Raw genomic sequence first — 17821 nt, forward strand, 5'->3', positions numbered from 1 at the left:
AATTCCAGCTTGTGCTTCCTCCAGCCCAGCGTTTCTCATGATGTACTCTGCATATAAGTTAAGTAAGCAGGGTAACAATATACAGCCTTGACATACTCCTTTCCCTATTCAGAACCAGTCCATTGTTCCATGTCCAGTTCTAACTGTTGCTTCTTGACCTGCATACAGGTTTTGGAGGAAGCAGGTAGGGTGGTCTGGTATTCCTGTCTCTTGAAAAATTTTCCACAGTTTGTTGTGATCCACAGTCGAAGGCTTTAGCATAGTCAATAAAGTAGAAGTAGGTGTTTTTCTAGAATTCTCTGGCTTTTTCTGTGATCCAGCAGATGTTGGCAACTTGATTTCTGGTTCTTCTGCCTTTTCTCAATTCAGCTTGGACATCTGGGAGTTCTCGGTTCACGTACTGTTGAAGTCTAGCTTGGAGAATTTTGAGCATTACTTTGCTAGTGGGTGAGATGAGTGCAATTGTGCAGCAGTTTGAACATTCTTTGGCATTGCCCTTCTTTTGGATTACAGTGAAAACTGACCTTTTCCAGTCCTGTGACCATTGCTGTTCACTTTGGAGTAATTCAGATCTAAAAGAGTGAGCATTTTATGTCTCTGTCTTCAGAACTCCCTGAGCATGAACTGCAAAGAGGCCACTTACCTCCTCCATTGGTAAATGAGCCAGCTTTTTTTAAAAAGTGGAATCTTGAATTTTTTGTTCTTGTTGTTTTATGCTTCTTGGGGAATGGAGAACTCGAATGATTAATTCATCTCTCCATGGTGTGGTTTTTGAGTCCTCCCAAATAACCATTTGGCAATGATTAATTTTAAGTCTTTAGTGAAAGTGAAAGCGTTAGTCCCTCAGTCATGCCCGACTCTTTGTGACCCTTGAACTGTAGCCCACCAGGCTCTGTTCATGCAATTCTCTAGGCAAGAATACTGAAGTGGGTGGCCATTCCCTTCTGCAGGGTGTCTTCCCAACCTGGGAATCAAACCCAGGTCCCCTGCATTAGAGGCAGATTCTTTACCATCTGAGCCACCAGGGAAGCCCGTAAGTCTGGGTGGTGTTCATGCTAATAATGGCACCCCCAGCAGCTATTATGGTTTTTGATCAACATCATCATCCCCACCCCCCACCCGGAAAGAACTTTAAAACTGTGAATAGTGCATAGATTTGGCTCACTTTTATATGTTTTAAAATCATGTTCTTTTTCCTCAAGTTTAGTTTTCATTTTAATTAAATTTCAGATGCTTCATGAACTTTTGAAAGTCTCTCCTAGCTTGGGAACCACACTCTACCCGAGTAAGCAGATTCACGAACTCTTGTTTTCCATAGTATAGTCTCTTCAAGATCCTTTCCTAGTTTTTTTTTTTGCTTATTAGGCAGACTTGGAACGTATAGAAGCCTTTCTCAGTATTCCTGGTGTCACTAATTGAAATACTGCTGCTGCTGCTAAGTCTCTTCAGTCGTGTCTAACTCTATGTGACCTCATAGACGGCAGCCCACCAGGCTCCCCCGTCCCTGGGATTCTCCAGGCAAGAACACTAGAGTGGGTTGCCATTTCCTTCTCCAAACTGAAATACTGAAGTGATCCTAATTCATAAACATGCAATCTGAATACCCATGTATCTTGTGAGACAGCCCAGATCATTGCTTCTCTTAATTGGAGCAATGCTGTCTCCTTCCAGCACCTTAATTCCCCTACCTCAAAAGATAATTAGTTTTAGAAGCTCAAAGTGAAGAACCACAGGAGTCAAAGGAAAAAAATCTTGACATATTAACCTTGAAAGAAGGCTACTGTAGTTTTTAGTCAAGTCATTTGAATTAATATTTGAAAACATAGTGAAAATAATAGGTCAGTTTTTTTCCCCTGCCTCATGAGAAATATAATGAATGATTTTTAATGCTGTGCTATATACAGAGAAGGAACATAATCTTCAAGTCCAAAAGCCGAAGGGAGCCCTTGAGGCCTTCCAGGCATGTTCCTCTCCTCTACAGCTGAGTGACCACATGAGGGTCACTGCTCACCATGTGGCCAGCCTGGGTGGACGCTCTTTCCACACACCTGCCTGTAGATCATCTCATGAGAAATATGAAACGAGGCAGAAAATGGCATTTCAGATCCGTCCTGGGCCTTTTCCTCCACTGTAGTTTTCATTTGTTGCTTTCCTTGAGGGAAGGCCACGTGAGCCATTCTATCCTGAGCAGGAATTTACTGGTTTGATGAGGCCTTCACAGTGCTTTCCAGAGCGTGGTGTCTGATCATTTTCCAACTCGTGCATTTTTAAAGTATGCAGTTTATGACTGAGTGTAACCTGAAAGTCTGGGCCATTTACATTCACGTTTTTTATGGCCTGAAGTAATCAATGCTAAACATCTGTGGGTAGGTATTTATTCTGACTGGTTCCTACTTCTTAAAATGTTGCTATGATGATGACTTTGTATTTTTATGGTATCTTCATGCATCCAAATAATATTCCTTGAATTCCCAGTCTTCTCTAAAGAGGTGTGCGTGTAGCAATATAAATAGAAGCCTATAAATTATGTGTGTGTGTGTGTAACTTAGACCTTAAAAAGTCTCATTTTTTCTTTTTTTTTTACATAAGGAGCTTTATCTCACAGGAAATGAAATTATAGCCTCAATATTGCAGTCTGGTCTGACTCATCCATTAGCGTAAAGACCTCAGTCATGGCTGTGTCCTTGCTTTTGTTGAAGTTCCAGAGAATGTAGGACAGAAGCCAAATTTTTTATTTCATGTGTATTGCCTACATCAGTGTGGCAAACCTTGTAAGTGTACAAAAGTGGTTATTGTTAGAATGAGTAAGCATTTCAAACTGAACATACTTTTTTCTACCCAAATCTTTTCCTGTTCAGGCTTCTGTAACTAAGAATCTAGAGCGTTCATCCGTCTGGTTACGTAGGCCAAAAATCTAGGCGGCGTTATCTCTGTTTAATCTGCTTCCTCACCACCCACTTTTCATCCAACTCCAGACTTAATCCTGAATTGTTCCACTTTTCTCCATCATGTCTGCTGCCATCCTAGTCTGAACTACCATTCTTTTGCTTGGATTACTGAAATACCCTACTTGCTTGTTCTTACACTCCATTCTTTACTTACTGTGTGTATGTGTGTGTGTGTGTGCGCGCGTGTGCACGCGTACTCACTCAGTGTCCAGCTCTTTGCGACTCCATGGCCTGTAGCCTACCAAGCTCCTCTGTCCATAGAACTTTCCAGGAAAGAACACTGGAGTGGGTTGCCTCCTCCAGGGGATCTTCCTGACCTAGAATCTAACCTGGATTTCCTGCATTTCCTGCATTGGCAGGCAGATTCTTTACTACTGGCACCACTTAGGAAGCCCTTACTTAGCATAAGTCAAACCATATCACTTCCCTGGTTAAAATTCTCCAACTAGTGCTGGCTAGTGCACTTAGAATAAAATTCAGGCATATGTCCTGAATACAGCACCCTGTGTGTCTTAGCCTCTGTATTTGTAGCTGATGCACCAGTGTTCTCTCCCTCCTTCCCCAGTAACTACTACACCAAGGCCGCATTGACCATCTTGTACCTCAGGTGTACCGCCCAAGCTTGTCGTCACCTTGACCTCTGTGTCAGCTGGTTTACTGCCTGGAATGGTGTTTCAGTTTTTGCTGCTCTAATTTTTTTTATGTGTGTGTGTGGCTAGATCTTGAATATTCAGATATCAGCATTAAATGTACCTTCTTAGAAAGGCTGTCCCTGACTTCCAAATTAAAATCCCTCCCAAGTCACTCTGTATTTCATTTTTCTTTAATTCTTCAATGCATATCATCTGTCTCCATCAGATTTTTTTTTTTTAATTCGTCTTCTGTGTGTCATCTGCCAGTCACACTTGGGTGTTCTCTTTGTTAAAACAAGGACTGTGTATCTTGGATCCTGATGTCTATAAGACTGCATGGCATGCAGCTGACACCCAATAAAGTTGTGAATAAAGGATTCAAACTGAAAGTCTCTGAGTAATGTAACTTCAGATATTGAGATACTGGGGATGATTGTCTCAGTTATTTTGGGGAGGAGAATTAGGATCAGGGCTGAGACCAGAATAAGGTGAATAAAGTACTTGCCTTGAATACAAAATTTAAAGCAGCTTCTCAGATATCAGTCTGGCACAAGGCAGCACTGTGTTTTATTATAAATAAAGTATCCTTATTTAAATTTGTGTTATGTTGTTCATCATGGGTTTGGGAGGCATTAATTTCCAGTTTGAAAAATACTGCATTAAACTATTCTCTCGATTATTTAGTTTTTGTCTTTTACCCCAGCCCTGCCTGTATCAGACTGTTCTCTCATTTTCCCATTTGATTTTATACTGTAAATTATAGCTAGAATTCATTGAGTCCTTACTGTGTATCAGACACTGTGCTTTTACTTGGATTAACTCACTGAAAACTCACAGCAAAGCAGTAGGTAGTGGTATTTACAGATGAGGAAATGGGCTTTGAGAGGCCAAGTACCTTCCCCAAGGTCTCAGTGCTGTGAAGAGGAACCAGGATAAGCAGCTTATGCAGAATGTATCATATGGATAGAAACAGATTTCTGAATAGACTGGAATGTCTCTACCTGGAGATAGCGTCAGATCCCATAGATTAGAGGGAGAGGGAGAGGGTGGGATGATTTGGGAGAATGGCATTCTAACATGTATACTATCATGTAAGAATTGAATCGCCAGTCTATGTCTGACGCAGGATACAGCATGCTTGGGGCTGGTGCATGGGGATGACCCAGAGAGATGTTATGGGGAGGGAGGTGGGAGGGGGGGTTCATGTTTGGGAACACATGTAAGAATTAAAGATTTTAAAATTAAAAAATAAAAAACTAAAAAAAACTAATAAAAATAATAAAAAAATAATTAAAAAAATAAAAATAATAAAATATAAAAAAAAAATTCAATCCTACAGAACTGTTCTTCACTTTAGATGTCAATCTCAAGACCAGGCTATTACCTATGCTTCTGATTGAAGGGCTAGAAATCAGATGTTTCCAGGACCAACTCCCACCCCACCCCCCACCCCTCGGGTTGGGTTAATTTGCTTGAGCAGCTCACAGAGCTCAGGAAAACATTTTTCTTACTAGCTTGTAGGTTTGTTATAAAAGGGTCTAACTCAGGACCAGCCTCATGGAAGAAATGCATAGGGTAAAGTAAGTGGGAAAGGGCACAGAGCTTGCACATCCTCTCCAGAGTGTGTGTTCTCCCCAGATCTCCATGTGTTCACCAATCTGAAAGCTCTCTGAACCCTGTCCTTATGGGTTTTTATGGAGGTTTCAGCATAAAAATATGAGTGATTAAATCATTAGCCTTTGGTGTTTGTGTGTGGGTGCTCAGTTGCTCAGTCATTTCTGACTCTTTGTGACCCTGTGGACCGTAGCCTGCCAGGCTCCTCTGCCCATGGAATTTTCCAGGCAAAAATACTGGAGTGGGCTATCATTTACTATTCCAAGGGATCTTCCTGACTCAGGGATTGAACCTGAGTATCTTGCGTCTCCTGCATTGACAGGCAGATTCTGTACCACTAGCACCACCTGGAAGCTTCCTGATGGATTCAAGGGATTATATCTGATAGACAGAGTGCCTGAAGAACTATGGATGGAGGTTCATGACATTGTACAGGAGTCACTGATCAAAACCATTCCCAAGAAAAAGAAATACGAAAGGCAAAATGGTTGTCTGAGGAGGCCTTACAAACATCTGAGAAGAGAAGTGAATGGCAAAGGAGAAAAGGAAAGATTTACCCATCTGAATGCAGAGTTCCAAAGAATACCAAGGAGAGATAAGAAAGGCTTCCTCAGTAATCAATGCAAAGATATAGAGGAAAACAATAGAATGGGAAAGACTAGAGATCCTTCAAGAAATTTAGAGATACCAAGGGAACATTTCATGCAAAGATAGGCACAGTAAAGGACAGAAATGGTATGACCCTAACAGAAGCAGAAGATATTAAGAAGAGGTGGCAAGAATACACAGAAGAACTATACAAAAAATATTTTCATGACCCAGATAACCACGATGGTGTGATCACTCACCTAGAGCCAGATATCCAGGAGGGCAAAGTCAAGTGGGCCTTTGGAAGCATCATTACGAATAAAGCTAGTGGAGGTGATAGAATTCCAGTTGAGCTATTTCAAATCCTGAAAGATAATGCTGTGAAAGTGCTGCACTCAATATGCCAGTAAATTTGGAAACCTCAGCAGTGGCCACAGGACCAGAAAAGGTCAGTTTTCATTCCAATCCCAAAGAAAGGCAATGCCAAAGAATGCTCAAACTACCACACAATTGCGCTTGTCTCACATGCAAGCAAAGTAATGCTTGAAATTCTCCAAGCTAGACTTCAACAGTACGTGAACCAAGAACTCCCAGATGTTCAAGCTGGATTTAGAAAAAGCAGAAGAACCAGAAATCAAGTTGCCAACATACGTTGAATCATAGAAAAGGCAAGAAAGTTTCAGAAAAACATCTTCTGCCATTTTATTGACTATGCCAAAGCCTTTGACTTTCAATCACAACAAACTGTGGAAAATTCAAGACATGGGAATACTAGACCACTTTACCTGTCTTCTCCAAAACCTGTGTACAGGTCAAGAAGCAACAGTTAGAACCTGACATGGAATAACAGATTGGTTCCAAATAGGGAAAGGAGTACATCAAGGCTGTATATTGTCACCCTTCTTATGTAAGTTCTGTGCAGAGTGCATCATGCGAAATGCTGGGCTGGATGAAGTACAATAGGAATCAAGATTGTTGGGAGAAATGTCAATAACTGCAGATATGCAGATACCACCACCCTTATGGCAGAAAACGAAGAGGAACTCAAGAGCTTGAGTTGATGAAACTGATGAAAGTGAAAGAGGAGAGTGAAAAGGCTGGCTTAAAACTCAACATTCAAAAAATGAAGATAATGGCATTTGGTCCCATCACTTCATGGGCAAATACATGGGGAAACAATGGAAACAGTGAGAGAGTTTATTTTGGGGGGCTCCAAAATCCCTGCAGATGGTGACTGCAGCCATGAAATTAAAAGACACTTGGTCCTTGGAAGAAAAGCTTTGACTAACCTAGACAGCACAGTCAAAAGCAGAGACATTACTTTTGCGACAGAGGTCTGTTTAGTCAAAGCTATGGTTTTTCCAGTAGTCATATATGGAGGTGAGAGTTGGACCATAAAGAAAGCTGAGCACAGAAGAATTGATGCAATTGAATTGTCATGTCAGAGACTCTTGAGAGACCCTGGGACTGCAAGGAGATCAAACTAGCCAATCCTAAAGGAAGTCAGTCCTTAACATTAATTGGAAGGGCTGGTGCTGATGCTGAAGCTCCAGTACTTTCACTATTCTGACTTGAAGAACTAACTCATTGGAAAAGACCTTGATGTTGGGAAAGATTGAAGGCAGAAAAAGGGGGACAACAGAGGACAAGATGGTTGAATGGCATCACAGACTCAATGGACATGAGTTTGAGCAAGCTCTGGAAGTTGGTTAAAGAGAGGGAAGCCTGGAGTGCTACAGTCCATGGGGTTGCGAAGAGTCGGACACAACTGAGTGACTGAACTGAACCGAGCCCCACCTGGCCTTTGGTGACTGAACTCAAATTGCTGATCCCTTCTCCCTTCTCCACAGGTCAGGGGGGGAGACTAAAAGTTCTGCTTCTCTGTTGGAGGCTGGTTCCTGGGACAAACAGAGCCATTCCTTAGGCTCTTTCCAGAAGTCACCTTATTAACATAACAAAAACACCCTTTTGCTCTCTTCCCTTAAGAAATTCCAAGGATTTTAGGAGCCCTGTGCCAAAAACTGGGATGGAGACCAAATATATACTATAAAACCATATATCAAGGGTGTGGCTTTTTAAAAAAGTGAGGTAAAGAAAGGTCTGATGGATGTGTCAACTAATAATACATATAGACTGGCCAGAGCCTTTACATCTGTTTTCACCTAATTGCATTTCTTTGATGCCTTCCTTCAGGGATGTATATCACAAAATTATTTATAAAACTGAAAAATTAGAAGTACTCAGAACGTGTTATGACAGGAGAATTGTTCAGTTATCACACATTCTTATGATGGCCTTTTAGACAATCATGAACTGTTTCTGAAGAATAATTAGTATCTTGGAATAATTATCAAAATATGTTAAGTGAAAAATAACAGTATACAGGATTATTCCATTTTTAGTTTAGAAAATAAATAGAAAAAGTTGAAGTGAAAGTTGCTCAGTTGTGTCCGACTCTGTTACCCCATGAACTATACAGTCCATGGATTTCTCCAGGCCAGAATACTGAAGTGGGTAGCCTTTCCCTTCTCCAGGGGATCTTCTCAAACCCAGGTCTCCCACATTGCAGGTGGATTCTTGACGAGCTGAGCCACAAGGGAAGCCCTTGCTCAGAAAAGGAGTCTGGAAAGAAATATACCACAATATTTAGATTTTAGGAACTTTGAAAACTCTCTTGTTTTTCCAAATTCTCTATAAAAAATAACTGTAACTTTTTAAGTTAGAAAAATGTTTAATAAAAACAAAGTTTACAAGGACTTAAGATCAAGAGCCCTGGGCAAACAGGCCTTGGTAGATTATAGTCCATCTTCTTCCTAATTAGTTTTCAACCAGCAAAATCCTTGAACAAGTCACTTTGCTTCCCTCCTTTGGAAAATAAGTGAGTTTGGAGCTTCTTAAACTTTTTCTCTGAAATATATCCAGAGGCAGATGGGAGTGAACAAGTTCTCCTAGAGGAGAGGGCTGGGGGTGCAGAGTAGGTTGGGCATGTTGGCTCAAAGAAACCTGAAAAACTTTTAGCCTGAATATTTGTATAAACTTCCTGTTCTTCAAACTACACTACGTGCATACAAGCTAAGTCGTTTCAGTCGTGTCCGACCCTTTGCAACCCTCTGGACTGTAGCCTGCCAGGCTCCTTAGTCCATGGGTTTCTCCAGGCAAGAATACTGGAGTGGGTTACCATTTCCTTCTCCAGAGATCTTCCTGACCAAGGGATCGAACGCTTGTTTCTTACATCTCTAACATCATACTGATTTAGTTTAAATTTTCTTAAATTAGTACGAAGTTTACATACCATAAGTTCATCATTTTAAACTGTCCATTTTAATGGTGTTTGGTATAGTCACAAGATGGTACAATCAACTGATGATAGGTTTTAATACATGGATATTTACCATGAACATGCTCTGGTAAAATGGGCATTCTAAGAAAATACTCGTGTATCTTTGAGTAACCTTGGAAGCACCTTTTTCAGGAGGATTTTCTATTTTAAGACACCTGGAAGTGAAAGTGAAAGTTTCTCAGTTGTGTCCAACTCTGAGACCCTGTGGACTGTAGCTGCCAGGCTCCTCTATCCATGGGATTCTCTGGGCACGAATACTAGAGTGAGTTGCCATTTTCTCCTCCAGGGTATCTTCCCAACTGAAGGACTAGGTAATCACCCTCTTCCAAAACATCTTCAATAAATTGCATTCTCAGTGCATTTTTGCCTTTCATAAAAATAACGTGACTGAGTGAGTTTTTATTAACAGTTCTGGTTACTACTAACTTATTCATCTCTTCAGTTTCCATTTACAGTGGGTGATTTTCAATTCAGTTAATTTCCATGCTACATTTAAAAACTATCCAGTACCTTATCCAGTACCTTCTTCAGCCTTGCTGGGGATAAAGAGTTAAGTATTAGCAACCCTTGCTCTCCAAGGACCGTCTTTAAGGAGAGGAAGTCATGGTGATTGTGGTATTAGAGTTGCTCAGTTTCATGAGCAGGCTTCCAGTGTAAGTGGAGGAAAATGAGTGCGAGGCAGAATATGTGTATTTTAAAGTACATAAGCCAGAATGTGGATGGCACATGGACTGCATTTTGACTCAGTGTTATTAAATCACTTTTATCTCAGTGCTATTAAGTCTTTGCAGGTGTGGGTTGATGATGTGCTTGTGGGTAGAAAATTCCTCCTTGAAATTTCTGGTTCTGCTTTATCCAAGTTTATGTGGAAGTAGCCCAAGTTCAGCTTTGGTGGTGCTGAGATTCCATATTTTAGACTCTTGGCCTAAACCAGTGGACCTTAAGTGCAGATACTTGGATTACAATTGAGCTCCATGAGACTTGGGTTTGTTCTTAGCAGCTCTTTATCTGGGTGCTGGCCAATCAAGAGGGCAGGGCAGGGGCATTTGGCCTGAGCTTTCACATTAATTAAAGGCTTTAGATGTAGACCTCTGATGGTTTGACAATATCTCCAAATACAGTCATGAAAGGCACTGGAAGGATAAAATGGATATATTCACTGTACAACTTTAAATACCACAGTCTTTAGAGCTCTGTTTTGGCATTTCTTCTTTTTCCTGGGAGCCTAAAAAAAGTGGCAGTGGTGTGGGTCTCACTGAGCCTATAAGAGGCCCTGAGAAGGTCTGTTTTCTGACTTGTAGAATAAAAGAAATGAACCCTTGCAGCTCCTGCACGTGCAGTGGTCAGTGATTGTTTTCCAGGGGGAAACGGGGCACAGCGTGTTCTTCAGACAGTGACAGTTGTAACTGACATTTTTAGGACACTGAGCAATTCTTGTGTATATGTGGATTGTGCTTCATAGCCCTTTTGATAAAATGTAGCCCAGGAAGCCAACTTACACGGGAAAGAAGGAACCATTGAGTCCTTGATTGCTTTCAACTACAAGTGACAATTCATGAAACCATTAAGAAGGTAATATGTTATTGGATTTAGAACTGTCAGGGTATGGGATAAGAAAAACTGTCTTCTAAACAATAAGGCTCTATTGTAAAGCACAGGGAGCTATGTTCAGTATCCTGTGATAAACCATAATGGAAAAGAATATGAAAAAGAATGTGTATATACATACACACATACATAACTGAATCACTTTGCTGTGCAGTAGACATTAACACATTATAGTCAGCTATACTTTAGCATAGCTAAAGTATACTCTTGCCTGGAAAATCCCATGGACAGAGGAGCCTGGTAGACTGCAGTCCATGGGGTCGCTTAGAGTCGGACACGACTGAGTGGCTTCACTTTCACTTTTCACTTTCATGCATTGGAGAAGGAAATGGCAACCCACTCCAGTGTTCTTCCTTGGAGAATCCCAGGGACAGGGGAGCCTGGTGGGCTGCCGTCCTTGGGGTCGCACAGAGTCGGACAGGACTGAAGTGACTTAGCAGCAGCAGCATACTTTAGTAAAGGCTTTCCCAGTAGTTCAGTGGTAAGGAATATGCCTGCCAATGCAAGAGATAGGGATTTGATCCCTGGGTCTAGAAGATCACCTGCGGACAAAGAAGGGCATTGGCAACCCACTCCACTATTCTTGCCTGGGAAATCCCATGGACAGAGGAGCCTGGCAGGCTATAGTCCATGGGGTCCCAAAAGATTCAAATACGACCTAGCGACCAAACAGTAAGGCATATTAATACTTCAGTAAAATAAATTTTAAAAGATTATGCTGAGCAAGAACCCCAAAGAAAGAAAAACTGGCCTGCTTTTAGAATTGGATGGAACTGATTGCAGACTGCATCTTGAGAATGGGCAGAGTAGTCAGTGTAAAAGTATAGAGGCTTAGTATGAGTAGGATATATAGAGTAAATATGGATTTGTGGCAGAAGCTGCATATAGGAATACTCTTGTGTTGAAAAGATCTTGGCAAAGCCTAAAGTATCACATTGTGTGTGTGAGAGAGAGTCTGTACATCGAACATGCTGTATTCTAATACCTTACAAAGTAATGCAGTCCACAGTAGGATATTAAATTTATATGTTTGTCCTGATGGAAAGACATGTGAAATGAAATGGGATTGCTCTCTGTGCCTTATCCTGATCCAGTGGGTAGGGAAGAAAAACAGTATCCCTCAAAACCAATTGTACTTGCTAGATGAAGTGGCCAGCATGATTCTTGTTTTTGAAACACACCGTGCAGCTTGTGGGATCTTCATTCCCTGACCAGGGATTGAAACGTGTCCCCTGCATTGGAAGTGCAGAGTCTTAACCACTGGACTGCCAGGGAAGCCCATAGCATGATTCTTAAATAGTTTTATTTCTGGGTATTTTGATGGGCTGAGATAAGAAAAGGCATAGTACTTGACAAAAGGTGCAAGTAACTTTTGGTGAAAAATTTCAGCCACATTTATAGAGATTAATGAAGATGAAAAGCAAAATTTTTCTAGACTCACATCCTTCCTTGTATATCTTGATATACTTGTTATTATATAATATGATTGGAGATATACTCAAATTAGCAAAGGTGGAGCTCTCACCCCCAGATTTAATGTAAGGGCTCCTTGCTAGATTTTATTTCATCAGTGGCTTTGGAAACAGTAGGTTTGTATTTCTTGAGGTAGGTCAAAAGTTGCTTATGCTCAGTGCTGTGAAAAGAGTTTAGCCGGCACCGGATTCACAGACCAACCTACTAGTAGAAGTGTGCTTCGTTCATTCAGAGATAAAGAATTGTGAAGGCTCTCCTTATGCTTTCCATGTGGCCTTAGGAAACAAAGTCATTTTTATAATCTGGAACAGCTGGGTGTTTTGGTTTGTTTGTTTGTTTGTTTTTAAACAGATTCTAGAAATTCTAATCCAGAGTAGATATTTTAAATGTCCGTTTCAAACCCCAAGAATATTGTATAAGTTTATGAAAATAGGAGAAAAACATGAAATTTGGTTTACACATTTGTGAAGAATAGTTCATTCATCTCCCATGATAGAACTCTTCCTGGAACAAAGAAGCTGAGTTTTTTGCTTGGTTGATGTTTTATTCCATAGTACAGAATAATACTTTATTTGACTCCTTTTATCATTGTACCTGTAGCATTTGCGTTACACAGATTTCCTCTTAAGTGAAGTGTTGTATTCGCTTTTAATTTGCAGCAGTTATACAATAGCATCAAAGCGTGCTGCTGCTGCTGCTAAGCTGCTTCAGTCATGTCCGACTCTGTGCAACCCCATAGATGGCAGCCCATCAGGCTCCCCCATCCCTGGGATTCTCCAGGCAAGAACACTGAAGTGGGTTGCCATTTCCTTCTCCAATGCATGAAAATGAAAAGTGAAAGTGAAGTCGCTCGTTCGTACCCGACTCTTAGCAACCCCATGGACTGCAGCCTACCAGGCTCCTCCATCCATGGGATTTTCCAGGCAAGAATACTGGAGTGGGGTGCCATTGCCTTCTCTGATCAAAGCGTGAGTGTTAAATTTGTATGTGAAATTTACCTGGGAGGGATGGCCAGTCTTGGAAGATGACACCAAGATTCAAAATACTATTAATTGAAGTAATATTTGGAAATTCAGAATTCGGTTAGATGGATGAAAGTTGAATGTAGTCAAGACCAAGTGGAGACATTTTTGGACTACAGGCAGTAGAAGTTAATTATCTTGGATTTGCACAGCCGTGATTGTGAAAGTATCGCCAAACCCAGGCTGGGCAAGTGCAGGCTGGGCTTGAGCCCTTGTGCTGGCATTTACCAGCCTTGTCATCTTTGCTTGGATGCTTCACCTCACCAAGGCCTTTTCCATGGAATGAGGGAAAAGTCATCTATCCCAGAGTTTTGAGAGGATAGTGTTGGTGTATTTCACAGTGGCAGAATATAAAGGGTTGAACGCAGATTTATTCTTTACATTTTTTTAATTGGAATATAATTGCTTTACAATATTGTATTAGTTTTTGCTGTACAACGAGGTGAATGGGCTGTTAAATATATGTATGCATATATACCTCCTCTTTCTTGAACCTCCCTGACCGCCCCTCTCTAGGTCATCACAGAGCACCAAGCTGAACTCCCCGTGCTGTGCCGCAGCTCCCCACCAGCCAGCTATTTACACGTGATATTGTCTATATGTCAGCGCTACTCTCCCAGTTCATTTCACCCTCCCCCTCCCCCTCTGTGTCCACATGCCTTGAACACACATTTCTTTAGTTTCCTTTACAAGAGACAGGATATTCAGGGGGTGGAGCCCACCATTTGCCTTGTCAGGTTAGAGATTAATCCTGAAGTATGTGTTGCTGAGGGGCAGGTGGGCTCAAGTGTACATGGGGGACAAGTACTAGATTTATTAACACTTTGAAGATGAGTTGGGAGCCCTGGATTCTAGTTTGGGCTCTATCATCATGATTGGCTGCCAGAAGAGTGTTAAAAGAGCGAATTAGTGACTAGAAAAAAGGAAGTACTTTGTAAACAAGAGCGCACCTTATAAATAAGACTTATAGAGAAAGGGCAGAAGAAGAAAAGGCACCCCCCCCCTTCCCTTGCCTTCTTATTTGTTCATTTATCAAGCTGCCCCAGCTCTCCATTGGATGTTTACATCTGTCAGGGTCTCAGCAGGAAACAAATGGTCCACTCCAGCTAGGTGACTGAGCAGAGTTTTGTTCAGGGACTGTTTACAAGGTATTAATCCAGTGTAGGCAACCAATAAGAGCTAATGAGTGCAGTAACCAGGGGCCAGCAAGGCAAGGGAGCAGGTACAGGAACCCAGACGGGGCCACCTGGCAGGAGCTGTACACTCTTGAAGGGGACACAGCGTATCTGTGGGGCCCTTGCAGGAAGCAAACTGGGGAAATAGATGCCCCTTTCTCATCCTCTTGCTCTGTGTTCTCTTCCTGGTGTCTCGTATGGATTAAACCCAAGAAGACTGAAGCCAAGAGCGCTGTTGATGTGAAATCCTTCCCAACCAGCCTCCTGGGGCACAAAGCAAGATGATATAATGGAGAGAGAGGATCCCAGGGTGTGTCCGGGGCAACAGGAAAATATCTTAACTTTGGAGTTAGGTTTTGGATTCTTTTCTCCCTTCCTCTTTCCCCATTCCATTCATTCATGGGTCCTGTGTTCCACCTGTATTTGGAGTCTTCATTAGTGTGATGCCCCGGAGCTTAGTGTAGATCCCAAGAGTGGCCAGGTGTTGACTGCTCTTGCCCAACATGACTTAATTGAAACAAGACAGCATGGTTTAGATGTCTTCTCTTTACTTTCTTGATTTTATGTGGATGTGGGGGGAGTATGTAAAAGCCTTCAGCTAGGAGAAGCGGCCTCTTGCTTGACTCTCTTTCCTTTTCTTTTCATGTCATTCAGTTCAGTTCAGTTCAGTCACTTAGTCGTGTCCGACTCTTCGTGACCCCATGAATTGCAGCACGCCAGGCCTCCCTGTCCATCACCAACTCCTGGAGTTCACTCAAACTCGTGTCCATCGAGTTGGTGATGCCGTCCAACCATCTCATCCTCTGTCGTCCCTTTCTCCTGCCCCCAACCTTCCCAGCATCAGAGTCTTTTCCAATGAGTCGACTCTTCACATGAGGTGGCCAAAGTATTGGAGTTTCAGCTTCAGCATCAGTCCTTCCAAAGAACACCCAGGGCTGATCTCCTTTAGAATTGACTTGTTGGATCTCTTTGCAGTCCAAGGGACTCTCAAGAGTCTTCTTCAGCACCAGAGTTCAAAAGCATCAATTCTTCGGGGCTCAGCTTTCTTCATAGTCCAACTCTCACATCCATACATGACCACTGGAAAAATCATAGCCTTGATTAGATGGACCTTTGTTGGCAAAGTAATGTCTCTGCTTTTCAACATGCTATCTAGGTTGGTCATAACTTTCCTTCCAAGGAGTAAGTGTCTTTTAATTTCATGGCTGCAATCACCATCTGCAGTGATTCTGGAGCCCAGAAAAATAAAGTCTGACACTGTTTCCACTGTTTCCCCATCTATTTTCCATGAAGTGATGGGACCAGATGCCATGATCTTCGTTTTCTGAATGTTGAGCTTTAAGCCAACTTTTTCACTCTCCTCTTTCACTTTCATCAAGAGGCTTTTTAGTTCCTCTTCACTTTCTGCCATAAGGGTGGTGTCATCTGCATATCTGAGGTTATTGATATTTCTCCTGGCAATCTTAATTCCAGCTTGTGCTTCTTCCAGCGCAGCATTTCTCGTGATGTACTCTGCATAGACGTTAAAGAAGCAGGGTGACAATAGACAGCCTTGACGTACTCCTTTTCCAATTTGGAACCAGTCTGTTGTTCCATGTCCAGTTCTAACTGTTGCTTCCTGACTTGCATATAGATTTCTCAAGAGGCAGGTCAGGTAACCTCACATATTAAGGTTTCTTTCTGGTTTTGGTGTGGAAAAAACTGGCAGAGGTTCTGATTTGATGATTATGTCTCTAGTTGGGCCCTCAGAGCAAGGATAAGGATAATAAGCAGAGAAGCAATTTGGATCTTTTTCTTCCATACTTTGAATTGCTCAGAAAAGTAAAGATACTGGTTTCTTCCTATAAATTGTTGATTGCTAATGAGAAACAATTTCCCAGCTTTATTGCCATTAGGGATACTTCTCTTTAGATATTGCACCCCCACCCTCCCCACCCCAGTATTCATGGATGGAATTATATGTTCATTTTTAACTCCTTGCATTAATCTTGTTAAAATGTGTTGATTGCATTCATATTGCAGTGTTAACTTTATGCTTCAAGGAATTCTGAATCACTTTATTAAAATCATATGAAAATGATAAAGGAAATGTTAACTTTATATTTCAAGAAATTCCAGATCACTTTATTAAAGGTCATATGAAAAGGATAAAGAATTGGCGACCACAGGACTGTGGGGCTAGAAATCATCTTTGTAATTATATGAGGCTTCTGTGTTTACCAAGACATCTGTAGTCATTTAAGAGTGCTTCTATGAAAACTGTAATACTTATTTGAATTTTTCATGATTGTTTATAAAGATAGTAATGAAATCCAACCACCAGAAAAACCAAAGTTAGGACAGATGTCGTATTCCTAGTTTTCAGTTCTCCTTTTCCGCCTTTTTTTTTTTTTAATGTCTTGTTGATAGGAAATGGCATCAAGGGTGCTGCAATCATCCTGAGTATTATTATTATTATTATATTCTGCTATGCTTACTATCCTAAAAACTTTGATTTTTTTTCCCCCACATCGTGGGGAAGACATTTATTATTTTGAAAATTTCAAGGAGATTTGACAGTGAGAGAGAGACACTCAGAAATAAAGTTGCACATCCTCCAAAACAACTTACATTTTAAAAAATGAAGTTTTTAGATTTATAGTTTCAGATTCACCATAGAAGAAATATGTTGTCATTCAGTGAAATGATCTCATCTTTCGGGCATTTGTAGCTTTGTTATGGATTCTCTGTATGCTCATGGTCACCAAAAAGGAATACTGAAGAAGGGGAAAATGAGAACACAGAAGAAAGAAAATCAGTAATAGTGAATTTCTGTGTCATAGTTAAGAGTAGGCAGAAAGAAGGAAAGTTCCTGTGTCTTTTCCTGAATTGAGTGATTCCTTGACACAACTCAGCCAACCGAACCCCCTGGAAATAAATACAGTTGCTACTTGCTATCCCGAAGTATCTGGATTCTTACCTGGATACCATGCTCTCCATATACCCCATTTTAAAGTATGAGAAAGTGTCTAGAAATTTTCTGGCATGTTGTCTTACTGATGTCTGAACAGCATTTGTATAAGTGCATTGTCATCTTCAGATCCAGATCCTGGCTAAACATCCCGGTCTGCTGGAAGCGTTTCAGACATACTGCAGGGAAGAGAGCTTTATCAAGTGTTTATTCTGTTCAAACCATGCTGCTTTCATTGTGTTTCTTATAAGATACATGGTTACAAGTCACTATCAAAATTCCATGCTGAGTGGCTTCCAAAAAGGTGACAGTTGTTTGTTTATTTTCTTAAAGTCTGCCTCTGAGCTGGAGTCTCACTCCTCTCATCTTGCTGAGTGCTCACCCTCGGTGGCACTTCCCCCGCTGGTGATGCTGCTCTCCTCTGATGCTCCTCTCAGCAGGCCCTCAGGATGCCACATCCAAGGCCTGCTC

At 41.3% G+C, this 17821-nt stretch overlaps 1 protein-coding gene across 1 annotated transcript in view; it reads left to right on the forward strand.

Moving 5' to 3' along the window:
- GNAQ (G protein subunit alpha q) overlaps positions 1-17821 on the forward strand; it is a 321612-nt gene that overhangs the window by 89170 nt on the left and 214621 nt on the right. The window lies entirely within an intron of this gene.

This window comes from Ovis canadensis, chromosome 2, assembly GCF_042477335.2.
Source record: "Ovis canadensis isolate MfBH-ARS-UI-01 breed Bighorn chromosome 2, ARS-UI_OviCan_v2, whole genome shotgun sequence".
NCBI lineage: Eukaryota > Metazoa > Chordata > Mammalia > Artiodactyla > Bovidae > Ovis > Ovis canadensis.